General features: G+C 46.6%; 1 long non-coding RNA gene and 1 other non-coding gene across 2 annotated transcripts; both read left to right on the top strand.

Moving 5' to 3' along the window:
* The first annotated feature begins 2,580 nt into the window (after nt 1–2,580).
* Nucleotides 2,581–13,240, top strand: LOC144218384 (uncharacterized). The gene is made up of 3 exons (XR_013331143.1): nt 2,581–2,637; nt 11,833–11,996; nt 12,872–13,240. It is a non-coding gene; the product is annotated as an uncharacterized LOC144218384 (long non-coding RNA).
* On the top strand, nt 7,429–7,501 carry TRNAK-CUU (transfer RNA lysine (anticodon CUU)). The gene has a single exon. It is a non-coding gene; the product is annotated as a tRNA-Lys (tRNA).
* Nucleotides 13,241–15,965: the final 2,725 nt, after the last annotated feature.

The following is a 15,965-nucleotide window of genomic DNA, read 5'->3' as shown; positions in this document are numbered from 1 at the left end:
AAAAGATTCTACTACTTCATTTGGCAATATGTAACTATATCAAATCAATACATTGTACACCTTAACTTTACACAATGTTATATATCAATTATATTGAAATAAAGATGGGGGGCAAGAGGCAGTGGGGAAAAAGTCCCTATTACCAAGTAAGGTCACGTCTGCAGGTCCTGGGGCTTAGGGCTTCAACATCTTTCGGGGGGTGGGGGGGACACAATTCAACCTGTAACTAAGTCCTTTATACCAGACCTGGCTTTCTTTTCTCTTCACTGACTCCTGGCCTCCATCGATGTCGAAGACTCTGAGTTCACCAATCTCTTGAGCCCACCCCAGAGGTGTCCTGGCTCAGTCGTAGAGTTTTGTGCCTCATCTGTGCCTGGCTCTGGCCTCAGAGCACCCATTCAGGTAAGTGTTCTAATCCTGAAGGCCCAGGACCTTTGGACAAAATAGTGCTAGGTGTCACTGTCATCAATCTTGCCAGCTTCTCAAGGGCTCAGACCACTCCTGTATACTACTGGGTGCAGGAACTAGTCCAGCCAAACTGCTAAACTGCACAGAGGGTTCTAAAGGGTGACAATCAACATCTTGGAAGTATATTTGCTACAATATTCATGTTATCTCAAAGACTGGCAAAAAAACCTGGATTTTCTCCATCCCTGAGGTCACCACCAGAGCACAGAGCAAGCCCTCAAAGGCCTTGTGTACCGATCCCAGCTTCCACTGAAGATCCTCTGAGTGGCTTTGAGCAAATCACATAACCTCTCTGGAACTTTCTTCCCTCAGCTACAAAACACATGCACTGATCTAGGTATTTCTAAGCTCTTCAGCAGGAAAACTCGGGACAGGCAGACGGAAATCAGGCAGGAAGTAGCATGGTGTATGGTGATATCTATTTCCCCTGGGAGCAACATGGGGCAGGTTCATCGATGTAAACTTAGGGTCCAGCACACCACCTGGAGTATCAAAAGTGTTTGGCTGATATTTGTCGACTAAACAGAAGGGTCAATGAATTAATGAATGTCATGGCAATGAGATGTTTTTTCATAAGTTCCAGTGTTTTTACCTGATCTAAGACAAGCTTGAGGAGCAGGATTTCCTATTGTCATGTTGACCCCCTCCAACTAGACGGACACAGCTGCAGCAGCATTGGGGGAGGGGCTCACTAGTCCCACACCAGAGAGCAGGGACCCTGGTAAGGAGACAGCCGCTGAAGGCTTTTCTGAAACAAATTTTGTCTTCCCATTCCTCAGATCCTCCTTTCCCAGCTACTGCTCACTTGTTCTCATGTGGACACACCCACTCTGTCTGGCATCCACTCAATGGCTAAAGCACAGGAAACTCTAGCGTTTAACCATGGCCCCATCCCAGGGAAATTTCCCAAGGAAGGGGCAACACATCAGGAGGGAGTAAAACACTGGGGCATGGCTTCAGTGGGCTTGTTTGTGGGGGTCAGAATTCAAGAGAACAAAAACAATCCCTCAAGGATAAAAAAAAAAAAAAGAAATGTGTGAGACTTTGTTTCTCCCTCTACCACTGCTTCTTGTGGTCCTTCTCTCACCTCCCAGAAGCAGCCCCCTCTCCCCCGCCCAGGGATAGAAGAATGAGAAGGAGAATACATACAGGAGAGCTAGAGGCAGAGGGGAAGGAGTGGCCCAGAGAATGATCAACAGAGTTCTGGAGGGTTTTTCCTTTTTACCAGAAAAGGGAGAAACTTATGGACAACTGGCATCTCAGCAAAAGAGAACTTGAACACTCTAGCCTCTCCCTCCCTCCCCCACCAAGGCCTTGCACAACTGCCTTTCAGACACTCTGCCTTTCAGAATTTCTTCATCTGGCCCTGGGTCCCATGACCTCCCTCTTATCTGGATAACTGCCTGGGGCTGGCTGGGGAGGGGGGCAACAGGGAACAGCTTCATTCAGGGGGCAGGCTTCGGAGGCCAAGGGTTGGCGTGGTGCTGAGTATGGGGGATGCACATACCCCTTCCAGCAAAGGCTGTAACAGAGGCTCCACACCCACTCTGGGACCCACAGAAATGAAGTCTTAAGTCTACATGCGAGCTTCAGAAAGCTTTCACAGAGGAGCTGAGACTTGAAGGATAGATAGGTGTTTGCCAAGTAGAATCGCAAGGAGGGCCTTCCAATCAAAGGGAACAGCATGTGCAAAGGCACAGAGGTGCAGAGGAACACTGGATGTTTTGTCGACCAAAAACCATTTACGTCTTGCTGGAGTGTACAGCTCAGGGTGGGAAGGGGCAGGAAGTGAGGTCAGGCTGAGAGCTTTGGACTATCGCTTGAGGATACAGAAAAGGGACACGGTGAGGTTTGTAATCCAGCTAGGGCGCTACCCAAGATGATGCAACCAGGAAGAGAAGGAGGCGTTACAGTCTGAATGCTCGTGTCCCCCCCAACCCCCAGAGTAGTAGGTTGACTCCTATTGCCCAATGTGATGGTATTAGGAGGTGCTTAGGGCATAAGGGTGGAGCCCTTGCAAGTGGGATTGGTGTGAAAGACCCTACAGAGCTCCGTCACCCCCCCCACCAACTCACCGAGTAAAGATACAAGGAGGAACCTGCCACCGAGAAGAGGGCCCTCACCTGATCATGCTGGCACCCTGACCTAGGACTTCCAGCTTCCAGAACTGTGAGAAATAAATTTCTGTTGTTTCTCAGCTACCCAGTATATGGTATTTTATTATAGCAACCCAGCTGGACTAAGACAGGAGCCAAGAAGAGAAGGCAGATCTAGGAGTGGCATGGCAAGGTGGAGGTCAAGGGGTTGGCGGTCTCTGGCCACTGGACAAGTTCCTTGGTCTCTCTGGGTCTCTCCTGCGAAATGGGCATAATAGAATGTGCGCTTCAAGGTGATGTGATTAGGAGAAATCATGCCGGTGCCTGGCTTAAAGGAGGCTTTCAATGCACAGAAGCCATGACTAGCTGTGCAGTGGGGACCCACTTAGTCATACTGAGATTGTGTAAATTCAACAATCTATGCTCAGCATCCGTCACCCCCCCAGCCAAAAAAAAGGTGCAAGAGGAAAAAAGGATTTTATGTTCCTTATTGTGGTGTTTTGAGGATGGCCACACATTCTTTGACACTCCTCCTGCAGGTGGGCGGGTTCTGGGTCCCCTTAAGTTTAGGCAAGCACTGCATATCCACGCAATAGAATATCATGCAGCCTAAAAGGAGCAGAGCATCAGCACGTGTGGCATGTGGATGAACCTGGAAGGCATTGTGCTGAGTGAAAGCAGCCAGACAGAAAGGGTCACATATTCTAGGATTCCACTGGCAGGTAGTTTCCAGAATTGGCAAATCCACAGGACAAAAAGCAGGTTGGTGGTTACCAGGGGCTTGGAGAGAAAGGGAAACGGAGACGACCGCGTGATAGAGATACGGTGTGCTTTTGGGGTGACGAGAATGCTTGGGAACTCCAGAGAAGTGCTATCTGCACACCGCTGCGGATGTCCTAAATGCTGCTGAATAGCTCACTTCAAACGCCGAACTGTTCATTTAAAAATGGTTAATTCCAAAAAAAAAAAAAAAAAGGTTAATTCCACGTTACGTGAATTTTGTGCCAACAACAAAAATGAAATGTAGCAGCTTTTGTGGAGCATAACAATAATTTGGGGATCTTTTCCCCTCTCATCCAGGGCTTCCAAAAACATTTTGCATTTGTCAAAAACGACACATGCCGGCCTGTCACAGGACTGAGTGCAGAATGAGAGAATAAGCCATTTTGTTCTTAACTCAATAGCTAAGTTTTACCAAAATGCTAAAAATGATTTTTATCATATTAATTATTGAGATGTACTCAGAATAATATTAGTTATATATGTATATAACATATAGTGGATGTTTTTCTACATATACTATATATATATATACAATCTACATATACATATATATACACATACACACATATATAAAATCCCAGTAGCCTTAAGTATCTTTCATGTAGAAAAATATCCACTATATGTGAACACTTAGAACTTGGGGATTCCACTTTAAATTCTGCAGAGAATTATTCTCTTACTAGGAACACAGGACAACATGTTGAGGAGCAGACATCCCACCCACTAATGCTTTGTGCGGACAAGTGGCTAATAGCAGCAGGGAAGGAACGAAGTTTGCTTCTGTGGATTGGTGCATTCAGCGTCCGCGGCAGCACTAAGAAATGATGAGCTGGGGAGAGTCACCGGGGATGCTTTCGTGGGCTGAGGGGACCTTCCAGGGAATGAGGGCACCGTGGAGTTCCGAGGCCTGGCTCTCATGGTTTTGTGAGGGGTTACAGGCCTGGGGAGAGCAGCAGAGCCACAAGTGCTGGTGTAAAGCATTGAGTGGACAGTGCTGCCCTAATTCCAGAGAGCCGATGTCCTTTCAAACCTTGCCCTAGATTCGCAGATCAGTCCCTAGAGGGTGGCGAGGGCTCTCAGAGGTGGGACCAAAAGCCTTCTTCGAGGACTGCCTTGGTATTCTGGGCATCGCACAGCCTAATTCATAAAGGTGGAGGTAAATACAAGGATACAGGCTCTGGGTCCAGGAATACGCCACTTCAGGGTCAGGGGACTGGACTCACAGTCCCAGCTATGTCACCAACGGCTCAATGTCAGACAAGTCACTCGTCTTCTCCACAGCTCACTTCTGTCAAGTGAGAGGCAGCCCCCCAAAGCCCTCACCAGCAGCCAGTGCCAACGTTTATGCCGTTCTAGCAAGCAGCTGGGCTGTTCGGGTCATCTCTAAGCCAGAAGCCTGGGGTGTGCGCGGTTTACAAGCTATAAAAAATATGCAAAGGGAAGGAGTTTTCACCAGGGCTTGAAAACACAGGAGTGTTTCATTGTGTCAGTCAACCATCATGCATGAGGCAACAGACCTTTAGTGAGACGGGTGCTGGTGCTGAGGGCACAAAGAAACGAGGACAAGCCCCGTCCTCGGTGGAGCCCGGAACTGAGAGAGGGAGACGGCAGTGCTGTGACAGCTGGGGGCTGTGTCGGGGCTGTGCCTGTGCGGGGGTGGTGGCGAGGGGGACTGGTCGTCACACATTCAGTCTGAGTCTCCAAGGATAATATTCTAGCCAAGGCTCTTTGGGCTTTAAGGAGTAGACATCTCTCCAAACTAGCTAAGGTGAAGAGGAAGCTTTTCCAGTCAGGACTGGGGAATCTCACGGAACCCAAGCTCAGGAAATGAGTTAGGCAGCCCCGGGTTATTGAACTAGAACAGGACACACTGGAAAGACGAGAGGCGCAGTGACTCTCCAGCCCTCCTTCCTCTCCTCTCTCTTTCCTCCGTCTCTCTGTGTCTCCTCCTTTTTCTCTGTAGATCAGCTTCTTCCGCTTGCTCGTCAGCTTGTAAATGACCCCACAGGCTTCAACCTAGAATCCAGATAACCTTCTAGAACCGTTTTCTGTCTTGCTTTGTCCTTGTTTTAATACTGCCTGGCCACGATTTACAGAATTAGCTCAAATGCCAGAAAGAACCAGCCATCTAACTGATCCAGCTGAGTTCTTCAATCCAGGACCCCTAAGTCCCTGGTCGGCTGCTGGTTAGCATTTGGGGGCTGTCACCACCTGGAGTCCCACTGGCAGAGTGACACAGTATTTGGGGCTCCCTCTTCCAAGGACCGTGAGCCAGGAGGGCTACAGGGGAGTGTGTGGTTGGTTTGTCATTTAAGCAGGTTCTCCACCAGGACGAGATGGAAAGGGAGGGAGGCATGCCTGGCATGAAAATCGCAGGTGGGAAAGCCTAGAGGAGGGAGAGTTCATGGCCCCTGGAGGCGCCCGGAGAGGCTCCAAAAGAGCCGCCTCCGTCCCGAGGCGCGATCCCACCAACATATGCTCACGGCCGTAACAGCACATACGCCACATCTGGACAGGCAACAGCTGTGAACATCTGGGGCAGCAGAAATGCCTGCAGGTCAGGGCTGCCTATAAAACCGCCTCAAGTGTGCGTTTTTACCGCGGGCTGTGACCTCACTTCCTCCTTTACCCAACGCCCTGCTCTGAGCCGGGGACAAGTGTTAGCTGTGTATGTCACCTCCAGGTCGCCTATGGAGTGGTCAGCGCAGCTGTGGCTTCTGACTGCCGCCTGGCTCTGCCCCCGGGAGTTGAGAGGCTGCTCTTCCCCCATTCTCAGCCTTTCCGGGAAGAGGAGGAGGGGGAGGAAGCAGGTGTGGGAGCCCCTCTGGAGGCTGCAGGGAGCTGTGCGTGAGGAAGGACTACACGTGTGGGAAGATTCTGACTACCCGGCTGGGGGTGAGTCACTGCCATTCTGTGTGTACAGATGACTCACCTGCACTCCTCTCTGCCTCTTGGATGGGGGATGGGGGGAGAAGCCTGCCTATCTGCAGCCATGTGAAGAGGGGTGGGGGCGAGGGAGTGACAAAGGGTATTGCTAAGCATTCCCTATGTTCCAGACACTGCGTGAGTTGCCACGTACATCATCGTATTCGACCACCCAACCCCGAACACTTGCTGAGGCCTCGGCTCCGAGGCTCTGGCCCCACAGCCCACATTCAGATCCACGACATGAACTCTTCCATTCCTAACATCCTCAGAGCCCACTTCATTCACAGGAAGCTCTGGGGACTGTCAGAAAAAACATCCAACGCCTAGACTTAAGGCAGAGAAGGTGCACGGCACATCCTTTTTTTATCATAGCAGGTAAAAGACCGTCTGAGGGTCATCTAGAACTGTGCCGTCCTGTTCAATAGGCCTGTGTGGCTATTGAGCTTCTAAAATGTGGCTGGTCTGAACTGAGACGTGCTGTTAGCGAAAACTCTATACTGGATTTCAAAGACTTAGTATGGAAAAAAATTGTAACATATCTGATTAAGAATGTTATGCTGATGACATGTTGAAGTGAGAATATTTTGAATATATTGGGTGAAATAAGACATATTATTAAAATTAATTTCACCTGTTTCTTTTTTCTTTTTTTAAATGTGGCTATTAGAAAATTTAACATTCCAGTGTGACTTGCATTATATTTCTATTGGAAACACTGATGCAATGGAATGTACCTGGCGCATCTCATTGTTTCCTACTGACCGAAAGTCTCAGACTTAGAATGACATCACTTGTTAATCTGTATATGTTTGTCCAGTAAAGATGCAGATCATTTCTGTTGACTGGAACAGAAAACCCCTAAGATTTAGGGCCTGTCTATTCATCAGTTTCATATCTAACCAAGCAAATGTATTTGAATATATTGTTATTTTGCCTATAAATAGCTTCTCACATGTTCTTTGTACTGGTCATAACATCTTACTGGTCCCTTAATTAGTTGAGTTTTCAAAAATTCTTGATATTATGTTCATTTTATATTTGTCTGAGATTTGTGACTTTTACCTTTTAGAACAGCACCAATAGAAACAGAATGCAAGCTACACATGTAATTTAAAATTTTCTAGTAGTCACATTAAGGAGTAAAATTAGGGGTGCCTGGCTGGCTCAGTGGGTAGAGCATGTGACTCTTAATCTCAGGGTTGTGAGTTCAAGCCCCATGTTGGGCATGGAGCCTACTTAAAATAAAAAAAAATTTTTTTTTTTATTTTTGTAAGTAAAATTGATTTTAAAAGTGTATATCATCTAACTCGATATGCCCCAAATATTATCATTTCTATATGTACTCAAGATTTAAACATTATGAATGAGGGGCACCTGGGTGGCTCAGTTGGTTAAGCATCCGACTTCAGCCCAGGTCATGATTTCACGTCTTGTGGGTTCAAGCCCCGTGTCCGGCTCTGGGCTGACAGCTCAGAGCCTGCAGCCTGCTTCGGATTCTGTGTCTTCCCCTCTCTCTGTCCTTCCCCTGCTCATACTGTGTCTCTCTGTCTCTCAAAAAATGAATAAATGTTTTTAAAAACTTTTAAAAAACATTTGGAATGAAATGTGTTACATTCTTTTTGCATTCTCCAAAATCTTGCATGTCTCAGTTTGGACTGGCTACATGTCAAGCTCTGTAACAGTCACTCACGGTGAGTGGCTGCCATATTAAACAGTGCAGGTTGTGACTCTCTCCTTAGAAATAAAGGAATATGACCAAGAAATGAAGGCAGCTCAAGACCTCTAGAGTTCATGTGTGAGCCGGAAGGCAGTTGTTTCCATAAAGACAACATAGGTCCAGGGGGAGCAGGAACAGACCTGAAACTATATTCCAGTCCTCAGAAAATTCTCATCTCACCTTTGGATGCCTCCTCCCACTCTGCCCATGGGCTGCATGGCCCGGAGCAAATCGCCTCCATTCTCTGGTGCTCAGTTTCCTCATTTGTAAAATGAAGGGGTTGAACTTGAAGATCTCCAAGGTCCCTTCCGTCATTGATGTGCCATCATTCTCTGAATGTCCTTGGGTGGTGCATTCGGGGGAAGGCAGCTGTTGGACGTTTTCATGTACTTTTGAGACCCTTCCTTCTGTTCTTAGGTTTGCATTGCACAGTCTCTGTAATGTGTGGTGTTGAGAGCCTGGCAACCAGATCTCGCGCTGTCTGCGTAACCAAGAAGTGGCTGCTTCCTTTGGGCAGGTGGGGGGGAGGGGACAAGAATTAAGACATGTAGGATTTGAGGTCCACATGCAGCCAATTATCTTCCTCTTTGAGCTAAAAGTGTATTTTGTGGGGTGGAGGGGACCTCTGGCTTCGTGGAGTTCTACAGTTAATCTTAAGCAAGAGAAGATAAAGGAAGTTAATTCCCTTCTGAGGATCCCCGAGAGATGTGAAGGAAATTAGAAGCCAGACTATAACAAAGAAAAAAGAGAAACTGCATACTGATGGCTCACTTAAGGAGCTGTAACTAAGGCTCCATTTCTGTAGGTAAAAGTCACTGGAGCCTTAGATTAAGACAAGGGATTAGTCTGTGGACGTTCCTTTTAAATAAATCAACAAGGGAGAACGAAAATGGATGTGCCTTCCACAACCCAGCAAAATGTATGTCCTGCGGGGACCGCACAACTAAAGAGCAAAGAGAGCTTCCCCACTGTAAGCTGAGACTGGCCCCGATGCAGGACAGAGAGACACAGAAGACAGAGGCCACTGCAGGTTGGTAGCTGGCAGCATTAATAAGCAAAGGGAACTTACATTTAAGGAGTGTCTTGGGTAACAGCACGAAGAGTGGATTCCCACACCTGCCGCCAAAGTTTCCGAGTTTATAGAGAGGCTTTAACTAGGTTCAGCCACGTATGCCTGCAGGTGTCCTCAACAGCACAGCACTATCTCAAGGTTATGTCCTTGGAGCATCCTCTGGGAGTGGATAAAGGAGCCCGCACTCTAAGAACGGGGAGGGAGGGAGGAGCCTCTGATGGCCAGGGTCCAGCTCCCAGGTCAAATGGAGGTCATGTCCTCCCAAAGACCTCTCACAACAAGGGGAGTAGAAAATCACTCAGTAGTAGGATCTGTGATCCTGTGCTAGATATGCTAGAGAGGTCCCAAAATATCTCCTCCACCACTGCCTAAATTCCCACCATTCGGGGTGCATTAATCATTCCTTTGTGTCCTGGGGCGTCTGAGTGGCTCAATTGGTTAAGTGTCTGACTTCGGCTCAGGTCATGATCTCCGGGTTCAGGAGTTCGTGCGCCGCTTTGGGCTCTGTGTTGACAGCTCAGAGCCTGGAGCCTGCTTCGGATTCCGTGTCTCCCCACCCCCACCTCTCTCTCTCTCTCTCTCTCTCTCTCTCTGTCTCTGCGGCTCCTCCACTGACGCAAGCGAGCGCTTGCGCACTGTCTTTCAAAAAAAATAAACATTGAAAAAAATTGCTTTGTGTCTTGAAGGACAGTCTAATTTTAGGAGTTGTCTATGACAGTGCATACAATTCTGGGGGCACAGGTGTCCTCAGTCTTCTCAGTTGCCGCAGGGAGGCAGAGGGCAGCGGATGCGGCTCAGGCTTCCCGGGAGATAGGAAGGAGCCACAGCAAGACGTGCCTGCAGCAAACAGCTTTCTCCCTGATGCTGCAGGACATGGGGCCCTGCCGTCCCTGGAGCTTGAGGATATTCGTGATGCCCCCCTCCCCGCCATCCAATGCCCTCCACGTCTTCCGGGGTCTGGTCCTACCTCTCCACGCCCATAGCTTGCTCTCTGCCTCCACGCACACACCTTGGTGTCCCCAGGCTCGCCTTCCACATTCCACTCCCCGGCTGTCTGTTCCAGGCTTTCCCCTTCACCCCGCCTACTCTCCCCCTTCAATCCAGGCTCCAGCTCGGCTTGGCCAGCCCGCATGTCTGATTTGGGGAAGGTCAGTTAATTCCTCTAAACGACTTCTTCAATGTCAAGACGGAGAAACTAGCATCAGCCCAGTTAACCTCATAAAGTGGGTTTGACGGTTCCCAACTGTGAAAATGGTTTGAAATCTCAAAACGTCACACAAACGGCAAGGGTTACCATAACCCTGATGTTAAAGGAGCAGCAAACACAGGCACAGAGGGAATCTTGAGTTTTTAAAGTCCGTTGTATTGTCTTCGAAGGAATTTCATCCGCGGGATTGCTAACAATGTAAAGGTGCGCCTGTGTCAAAGGTGCCGCGTCACTTTCTCGCGAGGCAGGCGTGCTAAATGTGAGAAGGGGAGAATAGTCTTTGGTACTTTTTCCCTGTTCCATTTTCATCATGAAAACCTAATAATAGTTCCTCTGAACTTGGGTGGATAAATCCACAGTGGATTGTTTTTTCTTTCATCCAGGCTGAGAGCCTTTGATGTGGAAAACGTCACATTCTGAAGTTCTAGAGAGATGACGTGAATAAGCAATGATTCTTCCCTCTGTTTTTATTTATATCTTCAGCTTGTCCACCTGAAGGGCAACAGAGGCTCGAAACAGCAATAGCAAAAGCCGTTACTTGCCTGAAACCCCCAGCCTCATCTATGGAATCCTAGCTTTTTGCAAATCCCTTTCCTTTCCTTTTTAAAAAATTTTTAAATGTTTATTTTTGAGAGAGAGAGAAAGAGAAAGCGAGCATGTGAGCAGAAGAGGGACAGAGAAAGAGAGAGTCACAGAATTCAAAGCAGACTCAAGGCTCTGAGCTGTCAGCACAGAGCTGGACTCAGGGCTTGAACTCACAAACCATGAGATCATGACCTGAGCCGAAGTTGGACACTCAGCTGACTGAGCCACCCAGGCACCCCACAAATCCCTTTCCTTTTCTGGGGGGATGTCCGATCCCATGGCCCAACGTTCAAATCCTTTCAATAGATGAGGAAACTGAGCTCAGAAGCAAGAATGTTGTCACTTGTGCAAACTCACAAGCAAGACGAGGAAAGTGGGGCTGAAGCCTGATCCCAATGGCCCATGATGAATGCTGAACACCAGATAACAAATGCTTTTCAAGGCTGTTTTAGTCACTTTCAATAATACAAATCAGAGCTTAAAAGAATAATACCTGGATCCTACCTCCAATACTGATATGTAGTGGGCCTTGAATGCTGTTGGAGTGATCCTAATGGGCGGAGTTTACAAACCACCATTCTAGAGTTTTTATTTCTTTTTTTGTTTTTAATTTTTTTAATGTTTATTTATTTTTAAGAGACAGAGAGAGATAGAGCACGATCAGGGAAGGGGCAGAAAGAAAGGAAGACACAGAATCCTAAGCAGGCTCCAGGCTCTGAGCTGTCAACCCAGAGTCCGAAGCAGGGCTCGAACCCATGGACCGCGAGATCATGACCTGAGTTGAAGCTGGACGCTTAACTGACTGAGCCACCCAGGCGCCTCTAGAGTTTTTATTTCTTGAGACTCATTGTCAGTGTGGAACAGTTGGATACTGCTTCCCCCTCTCATCCGAAATTGCTTTTTCCAAATCAGAGCCGGCAAATTCGCACTGGGTCTAATATCTCCTTCTCTCTGTCTCTGTCTCATATACTCTTAGGTCCTAGAAGTTTCATTTTTACCACTCATGTCACCAGGTGAATGTGGCTCTAGTCCCAGCCCGACCAGGTCATATCTAAACGTCAGACAGATGAGCTCTCCATTCTCAAAGAAGACTTAAGTCACAACAGAATCCTGGAACCACAACCATCAGAACTATTTCAAGTATGTGACGACAGATACAACACGCTGGCTGTAGGTTAAAAAGAGCAAAACCAGATCCTTATGGAGGTTAGGGAGCAGAAAAGGGCACAATTCTGTGCCTCCCTGTGAGTAAGAGGAGGCCCCACCAACTCAGGGGATGGTTATTATAATAAAGCTGACCTTGGGCTGGAAGCCGAGTGCAATTCTTTAAAGTCCCTTCCAAATTAACCAATAACTCAAAGGGATACTACTCTTAGCAATGTCTCTATGACATTATTTTTTAAATATTAAAAACCAGGCAGCTATTAAGTCCAAAACAAACTTTATCCTGGAAATAGTCTCAGGAGCAGATTACCACACATGAGATTCATTCTCTCCAACCCAATACTTTTTTCAGCACCCATTCAAAGTAAGTCATTACGTTAGCTATTTTCAAATTTAAAAAGGGACACCTTTTTTGTTAGCACAGATGTCAGAAGGGGGTTTAAGGTTTATTCCCACGTTGGCTAAGTATCTATTCTGTGCCAGGTTCTATGCCGACTGCTGAGAACACAATGATCAACAGGACATAGCTGCTGCCCTCTAGAAGCTTCGGTTACAGTGTGAATTAGGTATAGGACTTGGCTGGAGGGCCCCAGAATGCCTGCCCTGATAGGTAGGGCACACCTCATCCTGGTATCCTGTTGTACATGAAGGTTCTGCCTGAGGACCGTTATTGCCATCAGGAATTCCTGCTAGAGGTCAGAATAATTGCTCCTGGTAGAAGTGGTCTCCTGTTAACAAGGGTTTGGTGGGTTAGCAGTTTCTTTTACTTGTATAATTTTAAACCAATGAAAATGTTGAATAAATAGAGTCCTCCATTTATTCTCTTAACCCAAGAAGCTCTTTTTCTTTAGTAGCATCAGTAATGGGAAGAAGATATCATGTGTCTCCTGTTAGAATGGCCTAAGGACCCGACATCACTTCAGTAAGATTCCTGAAAAAAAGTGCATACCTGAAACTCATGGGAAAACATCAGGATAAAACAAAACAAAAGGAGGCCATTTTATGAATTAATTGGTCATGAAAGACAAAACTGAGACATTGTTCCAGATCAATGGAGACTAAAGAGACATAGCAACTATATGCAACTGAAGACCCTGGACTGGTCCTTAGACCCAGGGAAAGTTTTCTTTCTTCAGCCACAAAGGACATTAGTAGGACAATGCAGGTTTGAGTGGATCTAAGATCTGTAGATCAGATATTAGTATCACATCAGTGTACATTTTCTGGGTTTTATAATCATAGTAAAACCTTGGATTGCAAGTAACTTGTTTTGTGAGTGTTCTGCAAGACGAGCAAACACATCGAATAATTTTTTACTTGATAAACAAGTGATGCCTTGCAAGACAAGTAGTACATGACCCTGAATGTCACATGATCACAACTGAGCCAATGGCTCTTAAAATTCGCTTTGATGTACAAATGCTTTGGATTACAAGCATGTTTCTGGAATGAATTATGGTAACAAACCAAAGTTTTACTGTATACAGTTTTATATGAAACTGTCTTGTTTTAAGAAATAAACACTGAAGGGACGCCTGGGTGGCTCAGTCAGTTAAGTGTCTGACTCTTGGTTTCAACTTGTGGTCATGAGGTCATGAGGTCATGATCTCACAGTTTGTGGGTTCAAGCCCTCCATCGGGCTCTGTGCTGAGAGCCTACCTGGGATTCTCTCTCTCTCTGCTCCTCCCCCACTCATGTTCTTTCTCTCTCTCAGAAAAAAAAAAAAACCCACTTAAGAAATAAACACTGAAGTATATAAAGGTAAAGAAGCCTCATATCTACAATTTACTCTTAAATGATTCAGAAAAAATATATTTTTTTTCGCTATAGGTTGTGATTTGGAAAATCTGGGTAAAAGGGTATATTCAATTCTTTGGACTATTTTTGTTTCTTTTTTTTTTAAATTTTAAATGTTTTATTTATTTCTAAGAGATAGCGTGAGCAGGGGAGGATTAGAGAGAAAGGGAGGGGAGATACAGAATCTGAAACAGGCTCCAGCCTCTGAGCTGGCTGTCAGCACAGAGCCCGATGCGGGGCTCGAACCTATGAACAGTGAGATCGTGACCTGAGCCGAAGTCGGATGCTTAACCAACTGAGCCACCCAGGCGCCCCTGACTATTTTTGTTTCTTAATAAGAGAATAATAACAAGACTTTATTCTCAGGATAAAGCTGTCTTGTATCATTAGGCAGAAGAGTTTATTCTCTGAGATATGTATACTTCCTCATTAGTGTTTTGCTTTAAAGTCCCTTGAAAGAGAGGTGCCTGGGTGGCTCAGTGAGTTAAGCTCCAACTTCTGCTCAAGTCATAATCTCGGAATTTGTGAGTTCGAGCCACACGTCAGGCTCTGTGCTGGTAGCTTGGAGCCTGGAGCCTGCTTTGGATTCTTTGTCTCCTTCTTTCTCTGCCCTTCCCCTGCTTGCACTCTATCTCTGTCTCTCTCAAAAATAAACATTAAAAAAATAAATAATAAAGTCCCCTGAAAGAAAGAAAAACCCAAACTAGTAGGGAGTAGGAATAGATTTTTTTAGTTTATAGACTGGGTTTATAATAATCTAAACTGGATTACCTGCCAGGTTATTCAATTACCTAGTGTCTATTTTTTTTTTTTTTTTCATTTTGGCTTCCATTCTTTCTTTCATCTTCTTCATATCAAATGTATTTGGTTTACAGTTTCTTTCCAACGGCTCTTTCACTCAAGATCTCAGAGTGCTATTCTCTTCAGTTCGTCCTTTGCAGACTGGCCTTGGTCACTGTCCACTGGGAGCTGACATTGCAAGTGAGGGTGAAGGCCTAAGTGTGCTTGCCACTGACACCTATCCTCTCTGTGGTCCAGCGGCTGGTGGGGCCTGCGGTCAGCTTCACTCCCTACTGCCTCAGCCGGCCCACTCCTCCTTCATCTGCTGGCTGCGTGGCTCAGCCTGGGGCTACATTCTTCTCACGTGACTGGAAGAGATCACTCTCCTCTGCCCAGGACGGATAGTAAAGCCAACTTTCATAGTCACCCATGGATCCTTCAGAGGCCGGTCACCAATTATCTCTTGAGCACACTCTCTGCCAGCTACTGCTTGACCACCCCTCAGACCCCGCCATGGGGATTCCATCCAGGCAGCCCTTGTAAGCCAAGTTTCTGATTTTGACCCTGGCTGACTAGAAAAATGTCCACATTCTTTGCCTCCAACAAACCTTGAGAGAGCAGGCCATTTCTAATACAGTTACATCTCCCCCACTCTGCCCTCAGCATGGCAAGCTAGGCACCATCTTTTGACTTGAGAGTGTCCAATGAGCCTCATGTCACTCTGTGCCACATGGATCAGATTCCAGAATAGTCTGTGAGGTGGCCCCGTTGGAGCACCCCTTCTCTCCTTCACTGGGCACTACAGGGAGGTGATGATGCCCAGCACTCCGAAGCTTTCTCCAAATTCCTCCATTTCCAATTTTTTGGGTTCTTGAACTTTGATCCCTTAGAAAGTTCTCCAAGAACGGACAAAGGCTTCTAAAACTGACTTTCTGGGGGACGCCTGGGTGGCTCAGTCAGTTAAGTGTCTGACTTGGGCACAGGTCATGATCTCATGGTTCAGGAGTTCAAGCTCTGCGTCAGGCTCTGTGCTCACAGCACAGCTCTGTGCTCAGAGCCTGGAGCCGGCTTTGGATTCTGTGTCTCCTTCTCTCTCTGCCCTACCCCTGTTCATGATCTTTCTTTCTCTCTCTCAAAAATAAACATCTGGACAGCTCCCTTGCCAATCCTGGGAAAGTAAAAAACAACCAACAGCCATATTTTTATTTTATCTAGTACTGTTTATGGCTTATAGATTCTGTGCTTTGAACTCTCATCATCCTCAGACTTTTCCTACAGAAACCAGTTAGACTCTTGAAGAATCCCAGAGGAACGTGAGAAGAAAAGTTGAAAATCTTAAGACTTCATGGAGCATGACAGATGCCTCAG

The sequence above is a fragment of the Crocuta crocuta genome, unplaced genomic scaffold, assembly GCF_008692635.1.
Source record: "Crocuta crocuta isolate KB4526 unplaced genomic scaffold, BGI_CrCroc_1.0 scaffold39, whole genome shotgun sequence".
Taxonomy (NCBI): Eukaryota; Metazoa; Chordata; class Mammalia; order Carnivora; family Hyaenidae; genus Crocuta; species Crocuta crocuta.
Note: the sequence above shows the minus strand (reverse complement) of the source record. Positions and strands in the feature narration are given on the sequence as shown.